Consider the following 26,773-nt stretch of genomic DNA (forward strand, 5'->3'; position numbering starts at 1 on the left):
TAAATATTAACTTGATTTATGTCTTTGTTAGACAATGGGTTGAGTCCCTAAACTTTGGATTGAACAAGTTTCTTTGTTAGATAATTGGTTTGAGTCCCAAAGTCAAATAAATTCATGGTTGATTGATGATGGTAATGATATGTGATATACTTGCAAGTAGTGTTAGTATGAAAATACCAATGAAGTACCTTTGGTAAGTAATTGACTTAATGGTTATGTATGTGGAATGATGGTTTTAAATTAGGCTTTAAATTGGTATGTATAACCGAGCCGTGAAAATGGAGTTTGAAGGTCTAACACTGGAAATCGCACTAGCCGATATGGGTGTCTTATGATCGGGTGGTTTGAGTCCCTCGAATGAACATATAAATGGGAGGTTTAAGTCCTCCTTACTACTTGTATTGGTTCTTAAGTCACCTTGATTGTGTCGGGAGGTTCGAGTCCCCCATAAAGGCATATATGGATATAAATATTCTTTGGTTCATATGGCTACATGCACTAGGGCCCTTCTAGCTAGGGGAGAGCTTGGCCCATATAGCCCGTGAGTGCCTTGTTCTATGATGATCATGCTACACAATCTAGGTTAATGATTTCAAAGTTCATGTTGTTCTTATTCCTTATCCTGACATGGTATAATTAAATATGTATATGCATGTATTGAATTGGTATATGTATTAATTGATTGTTTTGAATTGATGGCACTATTTTATTCTTATCCTTGAGTTACATGCTAGCGCTCCAACTGCTAATCGTCTTTGATGTTGTATCCCCATGTGATGCAGGTGTTGGTCATACTACACCTCCTATTTAGTGATTGGACTTTGGAAATAACTTGTGTTGACTTAAAGTGGTGAACTTTCATACTTCTGAAGGCTTCATTTCTCATTTTGAGTTTTCTTATGGTTTTATTGGTTTAGACTTGAACATTGGTTTTGGCTATGGTCAGGGGTATGTCCTAACCAGATGTTGTTTTGATATCAGATAGAGGCTTTGTGAGATTACTATCGGTTGGTATGAGCGATATCACCAGTGGTGTTATCCTTGGTATTGGCATTGGTATTAGGGCTGATACCGTATAACTTTATTTGATTTATGGTTGTTCTATTTTACTATGGTATGGATATGGACTTGGTTATTATTTCATTTTTGGTTATTATTGTTGGTTGGCATTGGATAGTTAGACTTATTTGGGTTGGCCATGGTCATGGACCTATCCCAAAGTATTTGAGTTGGTAGTTATTCTATTTTATTATGTGTTTGAAATTCATCTAACTCAGGGTATATGATTGGAGGTTGGATTAGGTATCGGGGTGGTCTCCGATCCTTGTTGGACTTAGTATACCCATTACGATAAGGTCTTGGTTTGGGTTGTGTCAGTCAGATGCACCATGGTGTTTGTGAAAAAGGGAGGAATAAATGTTTTAAATGTAGGCCAATTGGAGATATGTAGAGGGATTGTCCTTTTAGGGCTTTTTCTAGGGAAGATAAGATTCTTGTTACTACTTCATCAACTCCTACATCGAAGGTTGCTACTTCTATTTCTGGCTCTGGCACTGGGGAAAATCATCTGTATGCTCTTACTACCCACTAGAATTCTAAAGTGTCCCTTGATATTGTTACTGGTATGCTTAAAATCTTCTCTCATGATGTATATTGTCTACTTGATTGTAATGCCTTGAGATTACACCCTGGGTATTACACAATGCTTACAGTCCCAAGGAACCACAAGCTAACCCATGAGTTGGTACCTACTATGAGCACTGAATTATAATACTGAAAATATAAGCTAAAGTTAGGCTGAATATGCCTTAAGGTTCATAACTGAAAACAAATACTGAGTAAAGATAATAATACTTAAAATATAACTAAACATCTATCTGAAGTAGTCTAGTCCAAAAGCCTCTAACTATCTAAATGTGGAGTTGATAGGACAAGTCCCCAACTAACTCTAACTACTGAACATGCTAAATCTGCTAAAATGCTAAACTAAGAATAATATCCTTGATGGATGAGGACTCACTACTGAATCTCCTGCTGATATCCTGAGCTGCTAAGTATGATCAGGAACTCGTACATCTGAACCTATGATATGAGACATCATAGCACAAAAGAGAGTATGCTATTAGTATATGAAATATCCTGGTATGCTAAGTGATGTAAGGCTAATATACATGGGCTCATATGCATAAATAGTAACTAACTAAATAATATAGAGTAACTGAATGAGAGTACATGGAGAAACTAAAACTGCTATAAACACTGAGTATGTAATACTGTGCATATTCATATATATACTGTATCTGAGATCATACTAAAACTGAATACTGAGTTTTGATGGCTAAATAACTGATAACTGGTTAGCCATGGTTCTGTAGAACTGGATTAAGTTTTATATAGAAAATTGGGACTAAAACTAAAACTGTGGGAGTTATCATTTAACCAACATACCCTGATATAAACTGATTTGGGGTCCAACCTGTGACCCCATTTGGAAGGGTGTCAGTACCGTGCCACGGGTACGAACATCTGGTTGTGTGGATCCACTAAAGTGTTATCCCGAAGGACTAAGGGTCATCCTCTACTAGCAGGTTCCCTAATGAGATATGTGTCAACCCTCAAATGGCAGGTTAACATCTCAACCTATACTGGCTACATAGTTCTGGAACATAGAGATTGATACTAAGGGTCTCACCCTCAATTGGCAGGTGAGCCCCCATCTCTAGGTTTGCTCAATGTTGAATCCTACTTCCAACTGAAAGGATACTAGAATTGATCATTACTGGAATGACTTAACTGAACTCACACTAATCGGGAAGGCTGACTGAATGCAACTATCACGACATTACTGAGACTATCCCAAGACTTATATAATCTAAATAAACAGCTAGGTTTCGGGTATTAAGTACCCCCAAGAGTCGATAGTATCAATAATAAAATATAACAAGTCTTGAAAGCATAACAATAGTCAATTGTTCACAATTCATTCATTAAGACATTTTGTCAAACACTTGGAGTTTATGAACTTGCACATAAATAAGAACAAATGATAACATGTCATAATTACACTATTCAATTCACATGGACGTTTTATTACACACTTGGGGAGCATGGTTCTTGAACATAAGGAAAATAACATATAATTATCATGGTTACAACATTCAATTCACAAATCATGAGTTATGACATGAGGAATACATAAATCAAAACACATACTAATTTATTTACTTGAAATTCATATAATTCTTGGTTTAAAACCCATAAAGTCATCACATACATGAACACAATTCCATTAAAAACATAATTCATAATTTAAAACTTGAGAAAGGGTTCTTGAACTCCAAGGGTGGAAGAAAACCCAAGGATGAACACCTAACATACCTGATTAGTTGAGTTATTGAGGTTTCTTGGTGGATTCCTTGAGAATTGAGCTTGATTCTTGAAGCCTAGGGTTTGTTATTTTAGAGAGAATGTTCTTGATTTGAGGGAAATTGAATAAAATAATGAGTAATTAGGCTATTAGGGCATTAATCTCGTGTTTGGGGTTGATTAGGGTCATGAAAAAAAACCCAACTACCCCTGGAAAGAATTAAATTTCCATCACTGAAAATCCCAATTTTGGCCATCACCACAACATAGTGCTATTGCGGTGAGCCACTGGATTTTTTCATCTAGTGTAGTCCAAGGACGAGTGCAAAAATACACTTTGGCACAACGCAGAGGTATCACAGAGTCTCACTGGAAAGTGACAATTTCAAAATGACACTCTGGCGCGATGCGTTGCTTATCGCAGTGACATATTAGAAAATGCCACTTGGGAACTAGAACTTCACTGTGATGTGGTACTATCATGGTGATTCACTGGAAACCGAAGAATGCCATTTGGCCTTTCACCGCGATGCGGTAATGCTCAATTTGACATACTGTTTCACTAAAAGTGACATAACTTCTCACCCGGATATCGGATTTGGGAAAAATTTATATAGTTGGAAAGCTTATTAAATTTTCTTCCATATGGTAGGGTCTAAATATGGAAAATTCTAAGTGTATTAAAATTTTTACATAGAAACTCTCATACACTAAGAGTTGAACTGATTTAGGAAAGTGTAGGGTATTACATTGATCTTGGGTCTACCCTCTGTTTTATGACCCATTATGTGTCTATCTATTTTGGTTTTGACCCTTAGTGAAGTTTGGACTTTTTTTCTATGTCCACCCTAATGGGTGACTCTATTATGGCTAGAATGGTTTATAGGAGTAGTATGATGTTGATCTATGGTAGAGAGAACTTGGTAGACCTGATAGAGTTGGATATGTTATACTTTGATGTGATTTTTAGGATGTATTGGTTGCATTCGTGCCATGCATCTCTTGATTGTCGAACTTAAAGGGTCAGTTTCCATTTTCCTAATAAGCCGGTGATTGAATGGGAAGGTAGCTCCTTAGTACCTAAGGGAAAGTTCATTTTGTATCTTAGAGCTCGAAAATTGGTTTCTAAAGGGTGCCTCTATCACTTAGTGCATGTTAAGGATTCTAAATCTGAGGGTCCTTCTTTGTAGATTATCCCTGTGTTCTGTGAATTTCTCGAGGTGTTTTCAAATGATCTTCCTGGTATTCCCCCAATAGGGAAATTGACTTTTGGATTCATTTTCTTTTAGACTCTCATCCTATTTCTATTCCTCCTTACAGAATGGCTCCGACTGAGTTGAAAAAACTCAAGGAGCATTTGAAAGATCTTCTAGATAAGGGTTTTATCCATCCTATTATGCCTCCGTAAGGCGCTCCTATTATTTTTGTACGTAAGAATGATGGGTCCCTTTAGATGTATGTTTATTACTACCAAATGAAGAAGGTGACCTTGAAGAATAAGTACCCCCTTCCAGGATTTATGATCTGTTCAATTAAATTCAAGGTACTAAGTTCTTTTCTAAGATTGACCTTTAGTCGGGTTATCACCTGTTAAAGATTAGGGAGGTAGATATCCCTAAGACTGGTCATTTTGAGTTTTGGTAATGTCCTTCTATTTGACTAATGCCCCACCAATATTTATGGATCTTATGAATCAGGTTTTCCATCAGTTCTTAGATTTTTTCATGGTTATCTTTATTGATGATATTTTGGTGTATTCCAAGAGTGAGATAGAACATACCGATCACCTCCGCCTTGTGTTGTAAATCTTGCAAGATCAGTGATTGTATGCAAAGTTTTTAAAATGTGAGTTTGAGTTAAATGTAGTGACTTTTCTGGGATATGTCATTTCTAATAAAGGGATCATGGTAGATCCACAAAAGGTTACAGTGGTTAAGAAGTGGCTTAAACCCATGATTCCAATTGATATTCGACGCTTCTTAGGTTTAGCCGGTTATTATAGAAGGTTTGTAGAGAGTTCCACATCTATTGCTGCTCCATTGACTAAGTTTTTCAGAAGAAGGTGAAATCTTATGGTCTAATGCTTGTGGGGGTAGTTTCAAGAAGTTGAAGGATAAGTTAACTTCTGCTCTAATTTTGACTCTACCTGAGGGAACTGATATTTTTTGTGGTGTATTATGATGCATCCTGGGTGGGATTAGGGTGTGTGTTAATGCAGTATGGCAAGGTGGTTGCTTATAACTCTAGATAATTGAAAGTCCATGAGAAGAATTACCCAACTCATGATTTGAAATTGTTAGATGTGGTGTTTGCATTAAAGATCTAGCGATATTATTTGTATGGGGTCTATGTTGATATTTATTCTGATTACAAGATCCTGGAATACGTGTTCACTCAGAAGGAGATAAATCTTAGGCAAAGGATATGCTTGAGTTGCTCAAGGACTATGACATAAGACTTCACTATCATCCTGGTAAAGCTAACATGGCTGCAGGTTGTCCATAGGAAGTTTATCTCATGTGGACTAAGAAAATCGGGATTTGGTAAAGCATATTCATTATTTTGCTAATCTAGGAGTCCATTTCTTGGATTCCTAGGATGGTAGTGTGATCGTTCAAAAGGTGGCGAAGTCATCCCTTGGTGCTAAGGAGAAGGAGAAACAGATATTAGATCCTATTTTGATGTAAATTAAGAATGATGTAGATAGGCATAAGGTGATGATTTTCAAGATCGGTGGTGATGGTATCTTGAGGTGCCAAGGTTGATTATGTGTTCCCGATGTGGATGGGTTGCAAGGGAGATTTTTGGCCAAAGATCATGAGTTGCGTTATACTATTTATCTCGGTTCGACAAAAATATATCATGACCTTAAAGAGATTTATTGGTGAAATAACATGAAGAGGGATACGACCAATTTTGTGGCTAAGTGCATGGTGTGTAAGCAATTAAAGGTGGAGCACTTAAGGCTCGATGGGTTGACTTAAGACATTGAGCTGTCAGTATGGAAATAGGAGATAATAAATATGGATTTTGTTACCGGTGTTCCATAGTCTCGCCAGTAATTTGATTTCTTTTGGGTCATCATGGATAGGATTACTAATTCTGCTCATTTCATTCCATGAGGAGCAATTTATCTTTCGAGTATTATGCCAAGTTGTTCATTGGGGAGATCATGAAGTTGCATGGTACCTCAGTTTCCATCTTATCTGATCGAGGTACTTATTTCTCATCTCACTTTTAGAGGTCATTCCAGCGAGGTTTGGGGACTAAGGTATCCCTTAGTACCACTTTCCACACGCAGATGGATGAGTAAGTGGAAAGGACAATTTAGGCCTTCCAATATATGCTTCGGGCATGTGTATTTGATTTTGGTAGAAGTGGGTTGACCCCTTTCCTCTCATAGAATTCTCTTACAACAGCAGTTATCACTCTAGCATTAGTATGGCCCCATTTTAAACCTTATATGGTAGGAGGTGTAGGTCTCTTGTTGGGTGGTTTGAAGTTGGTAAAAATAATTTATTTGGCCCTGATTTGGTTCACCAAGCCATAGAAAAGGCGAAGGTGATTCGGTATAGACTTAAGGCCACCCAAAGTTGCTAAAAATCCTTTGCATATATGAGGCGAAGGGTGTTAGAGTTCAATATTTGTGATTCGGTGTTCTTGATGGTGTCTCCCATGAAGGGAGAATGCGATTTGGTAAGAAAGTGAAACTTAGTCCTCGTTATGTTGGTCCTTACTTGGTTTTGATAAGGGTTGGTAATATTTTATATGAATTGGAGTTGCCTTCTAGTTTGAGCTCCATTCATCCGATGTTTCATGTTTCGATGTTAAAAAAGTGCGTAAGTGATACTTTGACGGTTATCCCTTTGGAGGAAGCGGGTATTTCAGATTCCTTGTTCTATGAAGAAGCCCCAGTCGAGATTTTAGATCATCAAATCCATCAGTTGTGGACCAAGGATGTGTCTTCCGTAAAGGTTCTTTGGAGGAACCACAAGGTTGAAAAAGTTACTTAGGAAGTCGAGAAGGATATGAAGTCCAAGTACCCATTCTTGTTCCCTATTTTGATTATGCTTGAGGTATGTGAATTTCGTAATATTTTTATTTTTTGTATTTATTAAAGGTAAGTGTGATTATGTTTGGTGTCAAACCATACTAATAAATACCTTGTCCGGTCATTCAAGGATGAATGATCCTAAGGGGGGAGTACGTAACGCCCCTAGTTTTTTTGGTCTTTGAAATTTTTTGAAATTTTATCCTCACTGTCTTGACTATGATTTCCCCTTCGAGTCGTAAGAAGTCTTGATGGGTCCTAGGGACCCAATCGTAACCAAATCAGTAAGTGTGTGACTAAGTTTTTCTCTGAGTATAAGTGGCTTACTAAGAGTCGTGAGGAATCATTACTAGTCGTTAATTGCAAATTGTAGGATGTCCAGTGTTTAAGCCAAATGGGATCTGTGTTGACTACGACTGGACCCTACAAGTCATAAGGTCTCATTCCGAGTCGTAGTAGTTGAGTCATGGGTTAATAGATTGTGAGTGCCCTGGAGACTGTCTTGGCTACAACTCGTCGTGACGATTATTAATGAGTTCCTATGAGTCGTATAGTGACCCGTAGTCACTAACAAATAAATTTTAATTTTAAATTGAGGGCACTTTGAACAATTTCCTCCTTACCCAATTAAAACCTCACATTCTTAAGGAACTTAATAGGGGTTATTTCTCATTCATAATGTACTCAAACACTTTCAAAGCTCTCTTAAGCAACCATACTTATGGTTTCCAAGAAGTAGGTCATCCAAGTGCTCAAAGGTTGAATTCTTTCTGTGAAACTTGGTATTTCAGGAATATTACTCTTTACCTAAATATTAATTTGCTAAAGACATAAGTTTGAAGGTGTTGTTCATATGGTATTGATGTTGGTTTTAAAAACATGGGTTGGGTTTTTTGAATAACTGTTGTTTGTGTGATGTTTTATGTTTGTCCCTGCATGGCTCATATTTTAATGGTGGTTTTAAACTCAAATTGATACATGAGAAAGGTGAATAAATTAAGGGATTTTAATTTCATCAAACCTATGACTTTTGAGGTGGTTATGACCTGACCTCAACCCCCTGTTGTGGAATTGGTTTTGAATATGAAAAATATACACATTGAAATACTCTTGAACTATTGCATAATGTGAAGGGTTAATGAAGCATAATGATTTTACATTGAACCTTATGGGGTTATGTAATTTCATAAGCTAATATATAATTGAACCAAAGGGAATTGTGATTTCCCTCAAGTGATGGTAATTGGTGTGGCAAGGTGAAGTTACTTTGCAAGTGAAGTTGGTATGAAAATACCAATAATGTATGCCTAAATGTGTATCATAGCTCAATGAAGGGGAATGTGTGATAATCATTTTAATTCGGCTTCAATGAGGGTTGTGTAGCTGAGTCATGAAAGTGGAGGTCCCAAAAGGCCTATGCTGGAAATCACGATTGCCAACGCAGGGGTCTAAATGACCGGGTGCTTCGAGTCCCCCTTATTTTTATCATATGATTGGGAGGTTTGAGTCTTTCACATTATATTACATGATTTGGTGCTTGTGTCACCTTTATATGCTGGGAGGTTCTAGTACCCTTTAGTGCATATGTATACCCTCTAGTTTGTGTGGCCATACACACTAGGGCCTTACCAGCTAGGGGAGAGTTGGGCCCTTATAGACCGTGAGTGCCTTCTTATGTTATGATGGTTGAGCTACCCACTCCAGGCTAAAGTTTTAAAATGCATGCTAAGCCTTGTTTCCCTATCCCAATATATGATATATATATATATATATATATATATATATGCATTTGATCATGTGCATTGGTTTTGAGTGATTTTGAATTGTTGATCACGATATTATGTTATCCTTATCCATGATTTACATGCTAGTGTTCATCCCACTAACTATCTCCGAACTTTGTAACCCCATGCGATGCAGGTACCATAGATACCTCTACTTTTTTTGCGTAGTGTTAAGTGGATCAGCTTGGTTCGTTGTGGTGAAGTGGTGAGCTTCCATTCTCCAGAGGACTTAGATATTTCATCCGTTATTATCATAGATTAGGATTAAGATTTTTCATTATCATTAACATTATCATTGTTATTGTTATTTTTCAGAGTCGGGGATATGTCCCGATTAAGATTGGTTTTTGGTTCTTGGGTTAGAATGCTTTGTTGGATTACTGTGGACTTTGGTGATGTTGGTCGGTTTATGGTTATTGGTTATAGACATACCTTTCATTCTTAAAATCTTATCGTGTTATATGTTCGAAATTCATCTGATATTGGGGATATTGTGTTATTTGGTTAGGTGCATAGGGATGGTCTCCATTCCCCGATGGACTTGAGTAAGGAGTGTCAAAAAATGGAAGAAAAAAAGAGTAAGGACTCGTCTAACCGTGAAAATTAAAAATATATTCACTTTATTTGATATTTTTGAAGTTAAAAATTGTTGAAACTCATCGAGGTTGCTCCGCTTAGTATGGGACTAGGTCCCGCAAAATCAAACACAGGCAATAGAATGATAGATTGCAAAAAAACTAAACACAGTGCAGAAAGAGTAAAAGACACAAGAATTATGGAAACTCAGAATAGGAAAAACTATGGCTTACCCTCACAAGAACCAATGAAATCCACTATAATCTACCAAGTAATCCCCCTACACTGATTAGCTCTAATCAATCTCCAGCTTAGGCAACTTTACCTAAGCAACACTCTCAGTAAGAAAACAATACTTTTAAAACACGAGTAGTTCTTTTACATCATTCAAAAATACTCACTCACTCTTTAAGCAATATATAAAGTTAAGAACATGAGCAATGCTTGAGTAGTCTTGAAATGGAGTTTTGCAGCCTCATTTTTCTCTATTTAGAATTGCCAAAAACTAATTGTTGAAGAGGCATCTCTTTTATTTTATAGCTGGGTGATAATTAGGGATGGAATATCATTGGACCAGCTGTCCAAGTCGGTACAAAATAGCACCTGCAAATTTGTTACATAAGAGGAAAAAACTGTCCAGATACCGTGTGCAAGCTGTAGTTTAGCTGCTCATAATCAAAACTACATATATAGTAATTTTCTCCCTTTTTGATGATGATAAACCGATCCATACAATTTGAGGATTAGTGGACATTCATCACGTTTAATCAGAGTGATTACCACCTGAGGATGAATGTTCACCCTATCATCGTGCTTTCTCTTTCATCATGCAACACAGGGACCTGGTCCTTTGTTTTCATTTTGTAGCAAAAACTTCCCTTGTCATTGTGAACCTTTATTTTATTTGGTGCCTTTGAATTTACAAACTTCCCTCTGTTAGTATGACTCTTTGCCGATTTGCAACTCAATTTACTTGGTGCCTAGTCCCTACTATATGAACTCAGCATTCCCCCTTTTGGCATCATTGAAAAGTAAGAACATTAAACCAAGAGTAAATTAAGCACAAATTAGTTAACTCATGGCCATTGGGGTAACACTAACATATGGAACAATTTTAAAAAGAGAACAGAATAAGCCTAAAAATCAAAATTCATTCATTGTTAAGTAGTTAAGTGCTAATTCAGTATACGAAATCAATTAATAAAAATAATTATCCTTAGAAGCCATATGATAACAAGGAATGGAACTGACACAGAGTTGAGTAAAAGACTTAAGAGGAGGAAGGTTTGGGGAAAGGTCTTAATCAATAGTTTTATTCAGCAGTTTCAGCAACATAGGCATCCCACAACTGCTTAGTAAGTTCCTTAGCATTTGCATTCAAATCATTCACTTCACCAGTCAGATTCTTTTCTCTTGGGACCAAGTCCCTCAGAATTTCCTTCCTTTTTACTACTAAATGTTTCTGCCTTATCTCAACAGAACTGCCAGATTTTGAGTCGGAGGACTTGGTCCTTCCAGTAATATGAATTTTTATCTTTCATTTCTTAATTTCTTCAGCAACATTTGAAGCAATATTTTTCTTTCTCCAGCTTTTACCATACCTTTCTTATCTCTCCTTTCCTTTTGTTTCTTCTCAGTTCATCTAAAGAATAATTTATCCTCAACCACTTCATCCTCTTTACTTTGAGATAATAATACTCCATTTCCTTTAACTATTTAATTCATTTTTCCTGTTACTTGTTTGAGTTTTGGGATTCTACAGGAGGGTTTGGAGCTTTCAAAGAAGAATGAATTCTGGGTTGAGAAGATTTTCGATCAATATGAGCGCCAAGACTTTTGACTTGAATTTTCTACCAAGAATGGCTGACTATAGATTTCTGAACTGAAGGATAACTCTATGGGAGTCGACATATTTACAGGTTTAACATTCTCTAAGGAAGAAGAAGTTAGTTGGGGTTCTTATTAGAGGATTAAGATAATTACTTCAAAGTATTTCACTGGGATTATGGAAATAGGAATGTCAGCCATCTTAATTTGGACAAACTAGTGAGGGTAAATGACCTGCTTGGTTCCAGTAGATGATCAAATTAAGACGATAAACTAAATCAGTTGAAGAAACATGTGAAGGAGTTTGATTTAGAAGAGATCATTGTCATTTAACAAAATGCTCCTTCTGAAATGACATGTTTATCTTAGTAATTATGACTCTTCCTTTTTTATAGGATTTGAATGCTTATACACAAGGATGAGAAGACACATGGCCTTTCAGATAATATTTTAAGATTGTTGAAGCCTCCTAAAATGGTACTAACCTGAGATGGAACCAGGTTCTTCTTATTTTTGAGTGAATTGTCAATTTGTGTCGCTTCAATTGTTTTCTCCTGAAGTCGTTCCCATGGGTGTAGAACTGCAAGGATATGATACTGAGTTAAACTAATATACACTTGCCTTATCAAGGATACATGTTTCCTAAACATAGCCAACTTTGAGTGGAAACACTGAATCACAAGATAGGTCTTGTTAATTTGATCAATCCTACTTTAGCCTTTTTCCTCTTCACACTCTTCTCATTGATATTCAAATTAATGTTGAGATAAATGATTTTCACTTTGAATTATTATCATTCCATCTAAATTCTTCAGTAGGATCACCCCTCTTTCTTTAACTTGCACAGTTTTCCTTCTTGCCATGGAAATATCATGCAACAATATATTAACATGCTAGAATGTAACATGAACATGCTAAATACGCATCGACATACTTAGATCTCATGCTTAAGAAAATGACTTAGTATGTAGGAAAATATGCTTGACATGCTGACATTCAAATTAATACACTAACATGTTGGGGACTTATTCCTTAATGCTTAACCTTATATAAACATGCTGAAATTTAATGTTTAACGTGCTAGAAATTATTATTCATGCTAGAAATTCAATTAAACATGTTGAAAATTCAATTAAACATGCTGAAAATTCAATTAAACATGCTGAAAATCATATTAAACATGCTGAAAATCAATTAAACAAGATGAAAATTATATTAAATACGCTGAAATTTCAATTAAACATGCTGGTAATAATGTTAATATGCTACAGAATTTGAAATTTAATTTAATACGCTTAATATGCTAAAAATACATTAACATGCTTAAATCTAATTTAATATGCCAACATACAAAATATATTGATATGCTTAATGTCAATCCAATTTAGGATGCCTAAAGTCAAGAATTCTAAGCCATAGATTAAATGCCTAAACGATTCATACGTTAATGAGTTCTAAGATTGTGTGCCTACATGATTCACGTAACAAGCATAAAACTTAAGTTGTGCCTATTAACGTAATTCATAGAGCATGTAAGTCCCCGCCCCCATGCAGTCCCTAATTATTATTACAATAATAATGTTTATACAAAGTTATTACGACACCATAAATAAAAAATAAGTAAATGAACAAAGAAAGAAAAGGTGCAGCCCTTTCCCACAAACTTTTCGGCGACTCTTTAACTACCCAAAAATGTCTATTTATACCTGTGAGATAATATGTAATAACAATACAAGCGGGAATATAACATGACATAGACATAGCAATAAAACACGAAATGATTCCTATAAGCATGTTTACTAGCATCATCATATAAGGTATAAAAGAAAATTACGTCGACAGAGAACTGACCGGTTGATGAAAAAAATAATAATAATAATAATAAGAAAATCAAACAACCAAATATCTATGAATGAATTGCCACCAAAAGGTCGAAATTAATGCTCCAAAAATGAGTGCAAAAAATAATAAAGTAAAATTGCCTCTTCTTTGTTTTAAGCTTTTAGTAAGAGAAAGTGTATGTTGTGTGTTGTAACTTGTGAGTTTAAAGTTCTTATTTATCACAGAGAATAGATACAACAGAGAGTAGGGAGAGTGTAGATATTATAGAGTGTAAGTTGTGTCCTCAAAGAATGAGGAGGAGTTGTTTATATAGCCAAGTAATGAAAAATCATGCCAAGATAAAAATAGCAATACAATAGTCTTGTCAATCAATTAAGAGAAAATTTCTCTTAAATGAATAACTGAATCAATCACATACAAATCAGTCCAAAGAATAAAAGAAAAGTCAATATTTAAAAAATCATCAACAATGTTATTTCCTTAATTAACTAGACGAAATCAATTAGAATCAAATTTTTCATAAATAAGTACAAAAGAAAATATACAAATAACTAAAAAGATGAAGATATGCACCAACTTTTACTGTTTACCATATATAATAAAATTATGTTCAAAATTAAAGCAACTAATTATGGAGAATATTTTCTAATTAGATTATCTAAATTGGATGCAAAAATCAAGGCAATCAGATAGCATGTTAAGGTAAAGCAATCAGCGTGTTAAAGTAAGGTTGATCAAATATAAAAAATTATCAAGAACAACAACTGTAAACATTTTAAATTCACGGAATTAAACATGAAGATAAACAAATCCATTGTACCGATAAATTCATATCAACAACATGAGTAAAGAAACATAGTGCCTCAATATTGGCAGTATTCAAACTTAAATCGAAATTAAAATTAAAGCAAATGGTCATGCAAATTTGGGGATTTTAACATATGTCAACTAAAGAATACAAACAAACATGAAATTAAGAGAATCAAATCAAAAATCAAAATTGAATGACACTAATTTCAAAATTAATAAACTGTTAAAAGAAATAGAACTAGAAAGATGATAATATTAATTTGGTGTACTAGAGTTAAACAAGGATACAAAACTGGACGGATTCGTTATGAATCCTTCATTATTCGTTGGTGACAAGTGGGGTAGCGGCGTTGGTTTTAGGTCTAGTTTCTCTGGTGAGGCTCCATTAAAAATGGTTTTAGCGGTGGCTGGAGGCTGTTTTCTTACTGGTGCGAGGGAAAGGAGAGGGGTCTTCGGCCGAAGCAGTTAGTGGTTCCAACGATGTTCACTAGTTACGATGAGAGTGGAGGATCTAGGAGGTGCTATCGAGGGTTGATGTTGGTCTCTTTCGTCGGCGATGGCCTTGCCGATGACGGCTTTGACCCATGATGAGAGATGGATAATGAAGGAGGAGAGGCGTCGAAGATGGTGGCCTCTTTGATAAGTGATGATGGGTTAGCCTAGGTTGGTTCACCGCTGTTAATAGCAGCGACAGTGTGGCAGTGACTAATTTTGCACAGTGGTTGGTGAAAGTTGGGTTTAGAAAGAGAAAGAGAGAGGATGAGAGAAGAGAGAGAGTTTTGATAAATGAGGCGACTGTTTTGTTGAAGAATGAGGGATTAAGGTTTCTATTTTATTTTAAAAGGAAGAGGGTGATGGGATCTCAATCGTTTGATCAATTTTGATCAACGGTTGTGATTAAAATTATTTTAAAAAGGTTTAAAAAATAAAATAATATCAATTTGGGTTAAAATTGATACCAATTGAGCAAAAAATGGCTAGAATTTAAATAAACTAGAAAAATCATTTTAAATAGGGTCGCTATTTTAATAATAATGATAAAGGCGTAATAGCAATAACGAGAAAAATGATAAAATATGAATATTAAAATAATCATGTGTGCAAAATTAATGTTACGTAAAATGATAATATATTGTCAATAATAATAATAATAATAGACAATGCATTTGTAAATTGTGAGTGTGCATATTTACGAAAAAAAATAATTCAATAAAATTTTGTAAAATGCCGTATTTGAATTGATAAATTGTAAAAAATGATAATAAAATAATTTGTATACTTTTTATATCATAAATATGACATGTCAATATCTGTTTGATACAAAAATAATGTGTAAAAAAATGCTACATTTGAAATTAATAATTTTTCTAAAATAGCAGCCTAAAAGGAGTATCGGGCGGTCAAAATTGGGTGTCAATAGCATTATCAAGCTCTTCATGAAGTAGGTCAATTTCAATTTGACATGCTTCAATTTCTATTTGCCAGTTTTGTTGTTTCTCTTCGAGTTTTCATTTAAATTGAGCTTCACAACTTTTCTTCTCTTGAGAGAGTTTGTTATATCTATCTATAACTTTTTAAAGCTCGTCAGTAATCATATCTAAGTTAGATTCAAGAGGATTACAGTTATGACAATCGTGTAGTTTACCTCACTAGATTTACCTATTGCCATGAAGCACATATTTGCGGCTTTTACTTCTTCTTCGATTTCACCGTCATCACTCCAGGCTCCAGAATTTTGATTCTTCCTGGATGTTCTTCTTTTTAATTCTGGACAATTCTGTTTGAAGTGGCTAGGATTTTCATAGTAGTATCAGCGTTCATCATTTCTGATGTAATAATTATTTTTGCCTCCTTGGGATCTTTGTTGTCTCTGACTCATGATCTGCCTTACTCCACGTTTGATAAGGGATATTTTTTTGCTATTAGTATCTTTGAAAATATCCTTTTTTTGGTTAGAGCAACGTTGAAGGCTACTGGTTTCTTCACTTCATCCTTGTGAAACCTGTTGATACAATTTTTCTTATATGTGATAAGGTTACCTCGTAGTTTATCATATGTCATGTTGTGAAGATCTCCGTCTTCCAGAATGGCAACCTTGGTTTCCCAAGTCTTTGGGAGACTTCGAACCAGCTTCTAACTTGCAGGCTATGTGGAAATATCATCCCCAGTGATTTCAGTTCGTACACGATTTTGCTGAATCTGGCAAACATTATTTCAATGTCCTCATTTTCTTCCATTTTGAATAGGTCATATTTATTGACTAGGGCAGTGATTTTTGACTTCTTGACTTTGGTGGTTCCTTCATAGGTTACCTCCAGTTTTGTCCCACATTTCTTTTATGGTTTCATATGTTGATATCTTGTTATATTTTTGTCTACTAACTGCACACAAAAGCAAACTTATAGCACGTGCGTTAGTTTGAATTACCTCTTGTTATTTCTTGGTGACCTCAAAGATTTTAAGGCCCTCTATGTCAGAACTACTAGATTCTTTATCTTTATCCTTTGACTTCTCCTTGAGTCCTGAAATTGACTTTAGACCCTTCTTGATGACAACCTAGGCTTGGAAGTCATTTGATTGGACAAAGATCCTGAGCCTATTCTTCCAGTAAGAGCAGTGTTGTCCATTAAAGTATGGTGGTTTTGTGGAGGAGTGACTATGGAGAAGTGACCATCCTGAAGAAGAGGACCAGGAATTTGATAATTGGCCATTTAATCTTTGCTCACTTATGGTTAAGCAATACTTTCTGTGAGACTTGCTCTGATACCAATTGAAGTTTAAGAGGGGTTGAATTAAAATTTTCTTCTGTGAGTCAACTACTGACTCCTCACATTTGACTCACCTGCAGATCATAACATTTCACAAACAGATTAAATTTAGAACAATTAAGTGGGTAAATGTAACTCCCCAAATCTGGTACCCAAAATGCTACACGGTGCTCATGACCCCAAAGGACCACAAGCCAACCCATGACTGATATTTGTACCGAAACACTGTATAATATACTATATAAATATGGAAATAAGGGATGAAAGGCCATAAGGTTAAGAACTGAGACATAATATCTGATAAAATATAACATCTGGGTGGGGTATGAAATACCTAAAATAACTGTCTAATCATGATATTCTGCAAAGCCTCTAACTGTTTGAATAAGGAGTTGATGGGATATATCCCCAACTAACTCCAACTACTGCAATAAACTAAGTACTAAAATGATAAAATAATGCTTATGTCCTCGAAGGATAAGGACTCACTGCTGACTCCGACTGTTGAGTACTGGGATTCTACTGATGCTCTGGAGCTCATGCTTCTGAACCTATGGTATAAAACACCATAGCACAAATGCGTTAGTACATTTGAATGTACTAGTATGCAAGTGAAGTAGGCTTAATGTAATGGGTTCAAATACATGAACAATGCTAACTGACTGTATAACATGAACGTGAGAATACATGCATGAATAAGAGACTGTAATTAAATTCGTGATAACACAATTACTGAGTCTGAGTACTAATAACATGAGATACTGACAATTGTATAACTAAAATAACTGATACTGAGAGACTGTATCTGACAATCTGAGTTCTGATGGAACTAGCTGAGTTCCATACTATTCTAAGTTGACTGTATCTGACAGTCTTAAAATCTGAAGAACTATCTGGGTTCTATTACTGAGACTAAGACTAAAACCATAACTGTGGGAAGTATTCATCTAACCTACATGCCCAAATAAAGCAATATAGCTATGTTGGGGTCTAATCTATAACCTCAATGGGAAGGGTGTCAATACCGCGCTACTGGTAAAGACAAACTGTGGGTGACCCTCATCTAACAGTGTCCCCAAAAGAAAATGGTGGGACCCTCATCTGACAGTGTTTATCCACCTCTCAACCCTCATTTGCCAGTGTTGATGTCTCAACCTATGCTGGCTACATAGTTCTGGAATGCAAGGATTATTTCTAAGGATCACACCCTTAACTGTCAGTGTGTGTCCTCGTCCTTGGGTTCTCTCAGTGCTAAATCCTACTCCCATATGAATAGACACTGAACATGATTAACTGAACTAAACTGGACTAAGTCCATTGAGTTCTGTTGACTGACGGAATACTACTGAGGTTACCTGACGTACTAAGCTTTCTGAGATTACTAGGATTACTGAGTTTTCCTGAGTTATATGACTGACTAAATTGTACTGAACATGGCATGACTGAGGATATCATGAAAACATGATACAGGCTTTAGGCACACAACTAAATTGTTGGGTATTAAATACCCTCAGGTCTCAATAGGATAATATGTAAATCATGACACAAGCCTAAAAGCCCAACTAGCATAATATGTAAATCATGACACAAGCCTAAAAGCCCAACAATGTTTATATACTCACAATTTATTCATTAAGATATTTCAACGAACACTTGGTGTGTACCACTTACATGAATGGGGAAATACATAATTGCATACTATATCGTGGAATTAATCTATTCTCATGGACAATTTATCAAACACTTGAACATAAACTAATCATGGCATGGTTTCTTTTCTTATTAGTTCACATAGGCAATTCATCAAGCACATAATAAACATAGTATATGTAGACAACATTGCACAACAAGTAAATATCATGATTCAATTCTAATTTCACAATTCAAGGGTTTAATCATGGGTTCACATGAATCTACTCATATAATAACTAATTGCACATAAAATTTATCACCAAACATGGTTTATAATTCAATTGGTCATTATCAACATGATCAAAAGCAAGCCCAACATGGGATTCATAAAAATCCATATACTTGAACTTTGAAAAAAGAAATTCTTGAGCGTCATAGGTGAAAAGGACCCATGAATCAACACTTGACATACCTGAGTTAGTGAATTTGGAAGGATTGATGGAGAGTTCTTATGATTTGTCCCTTGAATTTGAGAGTTAGGGTTTCTTGACTTGAGAGAGAGCAACTCAATTTGGGAAAAATAGAGTGAATAATGATATCCTTAGGTCATGTAGGGTTAAATTTTATGTTTAAGGATGAACTAAAATCATGGAAAAAAACCCATTTAACCCTGGATGAGTCTTTTGATTTTTGTGAAAACATCCCAATCTGGACCCCTGGCGTAACGCATCGCTATCGCACCATGTCACTGGAACTTGACAACTGAGAAATTGGACGACGGTGCAATACAGGGACATCGTGGAGCTTCATTGGATTTTGACAATTGGGATTTAGGATCCCTCCATGATGTGGTGAAATCACGGAGTCTTAATGGAAATTGATGAATGTCATTTTGGCTTATGGCGCGATGCACCACTGACTGAGATGATGGTGTTTTACGACTGAAATTTGAAATAGTCATAACTTCTTACCCGGTTATCAGATTTAGACGAATCTTATATCGATGGAAAGCTTATTGAATTTTCCATATGAAAAAAAGTGAAAATCTTGAAAATTCCATATGTATAAAAATTGATTCATCTTTAAAACAAGTCTTTGATATTTTTGGGATAAATTTAAGCTAGATAGAAGTATGGGGTACTACAGTAAATAAAAAAAATATAAAGTAATAACACAAAGATTTATCCTAGTTCGGAACACTAATATGGTGCCTACATCCAGTCCCATTGGTTTTCAAAGTTTCAATAGATCGTTGAATGTTTGGCTCAAGTAAATAATAGAAAACAAGTTCTGAAGACTTATTTTGCTCTTCAGATCTCATGACATAGCTTTAGTTGATGTTACAAAGTTGACTCGATCCTACTCTTTATATAAAAATTGTAAACTAAAGTTAAAAAGCCTTGTGAGACTAAGATTGAGACACTTTAAATTTTCTGCTTGAAGTTACGTGAGAAGTGTCTATCTTCGGTCTTCATCATTTATAGTCTTTGGAAACTACTCTTCATAAGGAAACCTAAGAGAGTTCTTCTCAATCAAGGATTTAAATTGATTCCTTGATTGAGAAATATAGTTGTTTGATATGTCCATATCAGATATGTCCATATATGGCTTTGGATCACGTCTATATAAAATATGTCTGTGATCTATCTTTCTTTTTAGTCTTGATGCCCATGTGATAGTTGTGGCCTTCTTTCTTTTATTTAGATCCTGATTAATCTAATTGATATAATCTGTTATGATTCTGGGATAGTGATTCTCCTTTCGTTTCTAAGATATTTGATTAATTTTTTTGCCATGCTTGTTTGAGTGTTGTGATCTTCCTATGATTGGATGTCCTTCCATTCCTAGAGCTAGCTTTCTTTATCAGTGGTCTTGAATATCCTTCAAGGATCTACTTGTTAGTTTGTCATTATTAAAATACAAACTTTAGAGGCTAACACTGAGTATGAGTGGCTCAGTAAGAGCTATGAGGATAGGTTACAGATAGTAAGGTTGATTCGTATGTTGTCCAGTGTCCAATCCCTTTGATTTCTGTCCTAGGTACGTCTGGACCATGCGAGTCGTATGGTCTGGTAACGATTCATATCATGGGGTCATATGGTGGATAATGTATGGGTGTCTAACTCACTGTCTTGGTGATGACTCAAGGGTATGAGTATTATGTTGTGGTCATGAATCGAGGGTATGAGTCATAGGGATCGACTCATAAGCACCTGCGATAATTTAAAGTCTTAAGTTGGGGGCATTCTGGAGATTTCCTCTTTTAACTCTCTTTGAGTCCTCGACTTAAAACACCTTTTGGGACTTCATTAATATATTATTCCCAATTAAACACTCGCATTATCTCTTATACTCTCTCTTTAAGCAAAAGCTATGGTTTTTTCAAGATAATCAATTAAGGCTTTCAAGGATGGCTTCTCTTCGTCTTCCTTGGTGTCTAAGGAATATTACTTCTCTCTCATTGTTATTTTACAAAGAGCATGTATTTTAACGTATGATTTCTTGATATTGTTATGGTTTTGAAACAATGGTTAGGGGGTTTGAATGTTTGTGGTTGAATAATGGTTCTCATGGTTAAATTATGTATTCTTTCATATTTTTAGTATGATTTTGACATTATGGGATGCATGTTAATGGTAAATGGATTTTGGGGTATTATGGATTCCCCAACTTACTTGGTTAGGATTTTGAATCCTATGTGCCCTCAACCTATTTGTTAAAATGCCAATGAGAAGGATTTTGTCATATTGCTTGACTACTTGATATCTTTGCATTGCATAAATGGTAATGAAACCTGAATTGGTTTGGTTGATTTTAAAAGGTTTGAAAAGGCCTTGGTGGCCATGGTTTTGGTTTAATTGGAAACTTTGGAGTCAACTTAGTTTAATGGTTTTGGTATGGTTTAAAAGGATAGACTTGTAAGCTCTAATTTTTGTATGATGATACCAACGGTTAATGCCTAAACAAAAGAATCCTTGGTAAATGGTTGAAATGTGTCATTGGTTTTAACATGGGCTTAAAGAGGGTTATGTTAGCAAAGTCGTGGAAGGTGGACGTCTTGGGAGGGCAATACTGGAAACTCATGTTTGCCGATGTGAAGTTTGGTCATAGTGACCATGTGCATGATGCATGATGTTACACTTTATATTTTGGCAAATGTATTAGTCATCTTGAGTTTTTATCTAGTTCGTGTGGCTAACACGGACCGAGGCCCTTTCAGTAGGGGAGCTAAACGCATATAGCCCATGGGTGGAAATTTAGGAAGGCAGAGCTACACAACTTAGGTTAAGGTTTAAATGCATGCTAAATTCGATTCCCTATCCTAAAATGATATATATGTATATGTCTGATTGGATATGGTTATTTGATTTGGTTTTGAATAATGGTATTATTTTATCTTTATCCCTGAGTACATGCTACCATTCACTACGCTAACTGTTTCTGGTCATTGTTTCCTCACGCGATGCAAAAACTAACCATACTATCATTCCTTATGCCCAGTGACTTGGATTCAGGGACAACTTAGAGTTAGATTAAAGTGGTGAGCTTTCATACTTCGAAAGACCCCATTTCATGCTATGGGATTCTCTTATTTTTATTATTTTATTAGATTTGGTTTTGGCTATGGTCGGGGATATGTACCGATCAGACGTTCTTTGATTCTAGTTGGAGGCTTTCTCAGACTTCTATGGGCATGGGCAGTGTCGTTATTGGTGTCAGCCTTGGTATTGATATTGGCATTAGGGTTGGCACTGTTTGGGTATTTGGTTGAGGTTGTTGGATTATGATTATAGACTTGATTTAATGTTTTTTAATTATTGTTGATTTATCTTGTTATAGTTGGGTATTGGGGGATGGTCTCTGGTCTTAGTTAGACTTGAGATGCTCGACACGACTAGGCCCTGGTTCGGGTTGTGCCATAACTTCTCTTCTAGTATAGATTAACAGTTTTAATATTTGTTACTTATAAACGAAATGGGGACTAAGAAAATCCTAATTTATGGTATTTGGTGATTGATGTAAATTGGGTATCTTTTCTGAGTGAAATATAAATTTTTATTATTATTGTAGTTTGCTCTCGAACATTGTTGTAAAAATAGTGAAACTTGAATTTTGGATTCTTTTTGGAGATATTTATTGTGACCGAATCTAACAACTATTGGTTTTGTTTGTTTAAGTGAACACTTACTTTAACAACTATTGATTTGTTGGTGTTTGTTGTTCTGTTTTTTGAAGTTTGTTGATTTTTGTGTTTGTTGGTTTTATTGGGTATATTTGGTGTTGTTGTATATGTAAATATTGGTAAATATTTATGTTTCTATTGTTGGAGTTGAATGTTGGTGTTGTTGATTTTATTTATGTTATTATATTTGTAAATATTGGTAAATATTGATGTTGCTGGTGTTAATGTGTTAGTAAATATTGGTGTTGTTGGTGTGTGCTAGTGTTGGTTGTGTTAATTTGTTTCTGTTGTTGTTGGTATTGGTGTTGGTGGTATTGATTTGTTTGTGTTATTTTTGGTGATGGTGTGTTGGTAAATGTTGATGTTATTCATGTCGTTGTATTGGTAAATATGGTGTACTGACAAATAGAGATATTGTTGTTGCTGTTTTTGTTGATATATGTATGTATTTATATGGTAAAAATGTTGTTACTATTGATAAATCTTGCTACTAATTTATTTTTTTAACCACTCATCTCATGCAACAAAGAATTCATCTGTAGAAAAACATAAGAATTATTCCCAACAAATGACCCATCTGTTTCAACAAATGGGTCATCTGTTAGATAAAATTATAACAGTTATTCCAACAGATGACTGTCAAGACTATTTTGATTTATTCCAACAGCAGACCCATTTATTGCAACAGATTACCCATCTGTTGGAAGAAATCAAAACAGTATTGAAAATGTTTTTTTTCTCTTCCAATAGATTACTCATTTGTTGCAGCCAATGGGTAATCTGTTGGATGAAATGAAAAATAATATACCTATTATCCATCTATTGGAAGAAATCAAAATAGTATTGAAACTATTTTAATTTCTTCCAACAATTCACTCATCTGTTGCAACAGATCACTAATCTTTGGAATTATTATTTTACCGTATGGTACTTGTTAGATTTACTGTCATCCTTTTTTTAATGATGTATAAATCATATAATCTTTTTTATTTTTCTCTTATTGTTAGATAAAATATCTCCCATAAGAAAAGAAAGTGAATCAACTCTAAGAAAAGAAAGAAGTAAAATAGCTAGGCTACATTCACCACACGATGAGCTTGCTATATAAGCAATATCTCCATAAGAAGTAGAATTCCCTTCTTAATTTGCTTCAGATATAGAAATAAAGAAAAAGAAAATAAATGATAATGAAGTAGAAAGAAGTGAAGAATCTGAGATTTAAATAAAGATAAACAAGGAGATGAAAAAGTGGAGGAAATAGGGAAAGTGAGGGAGATGAGAAAGATGAAGGGGAAGTGATGAAAATGAAAAGAAAGTAGATGTAGATAAACAATGAGATGAGAAGAAGATGATGAAGTAGAAGAATATGATAAAAATGATGAAGAAAAAGTGATGAAAATGAAAAGAAAGTAGATGTAGATAAACAATGAGATGAGAAAAAGATGATGAAGTAGAAGAAGATGATAAAAATGATGAAGGAGAAGAAAAAGAAGATGAAAGAGATGAAAATGAACATGAGAAATTAGAAAGCTTCACCAGAGATATTGAATTTAGATTAAAAAGTCAACATGATATAAATGCTAATATTGATCCTAATAGCCCTTCCACTAAAATTTCGTTAAAACCTTCAGTATTGATAATTTTTCTGTGAGAATGCAGTGTGATGGTGCCACAGATTTAACTAGTGACTATATGGTAAAGTCAATCATGAAAAAACCTTTTGATACCTTCGAAAAAATACTTAGAGAATAAAAATTGGATGCTTATTTTAGAGACAACTGTTTTGGGCAATATCTTGATTTGCCGACAAATAATAATGCTCGTTTTCAAATGACCATAGTGTCTGTTCTTCTCATATGGATGTTTTTGATTGAAAATGAAGACAACATGGATGAGGTGTGGATAAATTACTATGGCATGCCATTTTATTTTGGTTGGAAGGATTTTCTCATAGTTACTGGACTAAAATGTTATCCTCCTTCTCAACCTATACCTATTATAACACAAATAAAAGCACCCCAATCATAAAAAAACATCAACAAAGAAATGGTCTAAAATGTTCAAAATAAACAAAAGACAAGTGAAGTGATGGTGAATACTTGGTGTCCCTTGTAGGTCCACACTTCAAAAAGACAAATTTGATTGAAGAGTTGAAAGATAAAAAGGCTTTTAAAGAAGCACAAGCAATTATTATGCTTAGTTTGGTTTGTACACAATATTCTTTGGGCTAGAGACGTTAACAACAATATATCACTTAGTTTAATAAAGCTCTCCAAGGATCCAGAGGCATTTAACAACTATTCTGTGGGTCATGAAAGATTCAAAATGACTACCAAATATTTGTTAACTCATTAATGCCAAAGAAAGTCAACTTATATAGTTTTCTATGGGCTTTCATGATAATTCTTTTTTCATGTTTCTTTTTTTTATTGAATAATGTTTTTTATTTGTTGGCATATTTTATAAGCTTGGACATTTAAAGTTATTTCTTATCTCAGACAACAAGTGAACTACTAAGAAGAAGTTTCTTGTTCAAGAATTCTAAGATGGTTGTCAGCCAAAATGATAAAAAAAAAATATTTCTTGATCTTTTCAACCCCCCCCCCCCCCCCAAAAGCAGTAAGTCTAATTTTAATTAAGTTTTTATTTTAATTAATGATTTATTTTAATAATTTAATCACCATCCTAATATATGTACTGATTTATTTTTTATTGTGCATCTGTGTCTTGTTTCGACTAATCGAGAGTTAAAGATGTAATTTTTTATTATTTTATGGTCAGTTCAAGTTTTATCAGACCCTAAGGTAATTTATAGAATAAAAAAAGAATTAGCTGGAGCAACAACCGTAAAAAAAACACTTGCGGAGGGTAAGCTTATTCTTAGTGATGTTGTTCTTGATGGTGTTTCTGTTGGTGTTGTTGATGTTGATACTGGTGATATTGGTGGTGGTGATGGTACTATTATTGGTGATTTAGTGGTGATAGAGTTATTATTAGTAACGGTGGTGGTGCTGGAGTTGTTGGTGGTGGTGACGGTGCTGCTATTGGGGTTGATGGTGTTGATAAGCTGGTTAATGATCCTCATACAGTTTTTAAAACAAGAAACAATCATGGTTATCATCATACTAATTTTGGTGGTAGATATACCCCTTTAAGTGGGCATACTACAAATTTCTCACACGGAAGGGGTAGATAATCATTTGGAGGTGTTGCCCACTCCTAGCTTATGTTCTGCATGCAAATGTCAAGAGTACAAGAAAAAATATGATTGAGTGATTAATTCTCTTACTGCATTGACTGTTATTGTAAGGGGATTGACATCTAAGTGTAGTTTCAATCAATGAAAGAGTATTTCAGATCCATTCACTCCTTTAGAGGTTAAAAGGATAAAGAAAGAAAATTTTAAGGTATTATCAAATATCAACCGAAGAAAATTTGCAACTTCTTTTTCTTGCACTGTTGAGCAATAGAAAGGGCCATAGGAGAGCAACATAAAAGAAAAAGGTAAATATTTATAAGATTGTGAGTGCTCAAAAGAAGGTTAAGTTGAACAAAGTTATGAAATTAAAAAAGACCCCAGAAGTCTACTCAATGCATAAATTTGGTGTAAAAGATTTAAAAAATATGACTAGTATGGATGTTTGGTGGGTAGACAGTGTAAGTTTTCTAACCTTCAATTTATATTAATTTTTAGGGCTTTAAAACTTGTAATATTTCCCATCTGTTGCAATATATTACATATTTATTGCAACAGAAAGGTCATCTGTTGCAATAGATTATCCATTTGCTGCAGTAGATTATTCATCTGTTGTATAACTTGTAGTAGATGGGTAATCTGCTAATAAGTACAGAGATAAGTGCAACAGATATCCCATTTGTTGCAATAGATGAGTTATCTATTATAACATATTATCCATCTACTGTATAACTTATA

This window comes from Capsicum annuum, chromosome 12, assembly GCF_002878395.1.
Source record: "Capsicum annuum cultivar UCD-10X-F1 chromosome 12, UCD10Xv1.1, whole genome shotgun sequence".
Lineage (NCBI taxonomy): Eukaryota > Viridiplantae > Streptophyta > Magnoliopsida > Solanales > Solanaceae > Capsicum > Capsicum annuum.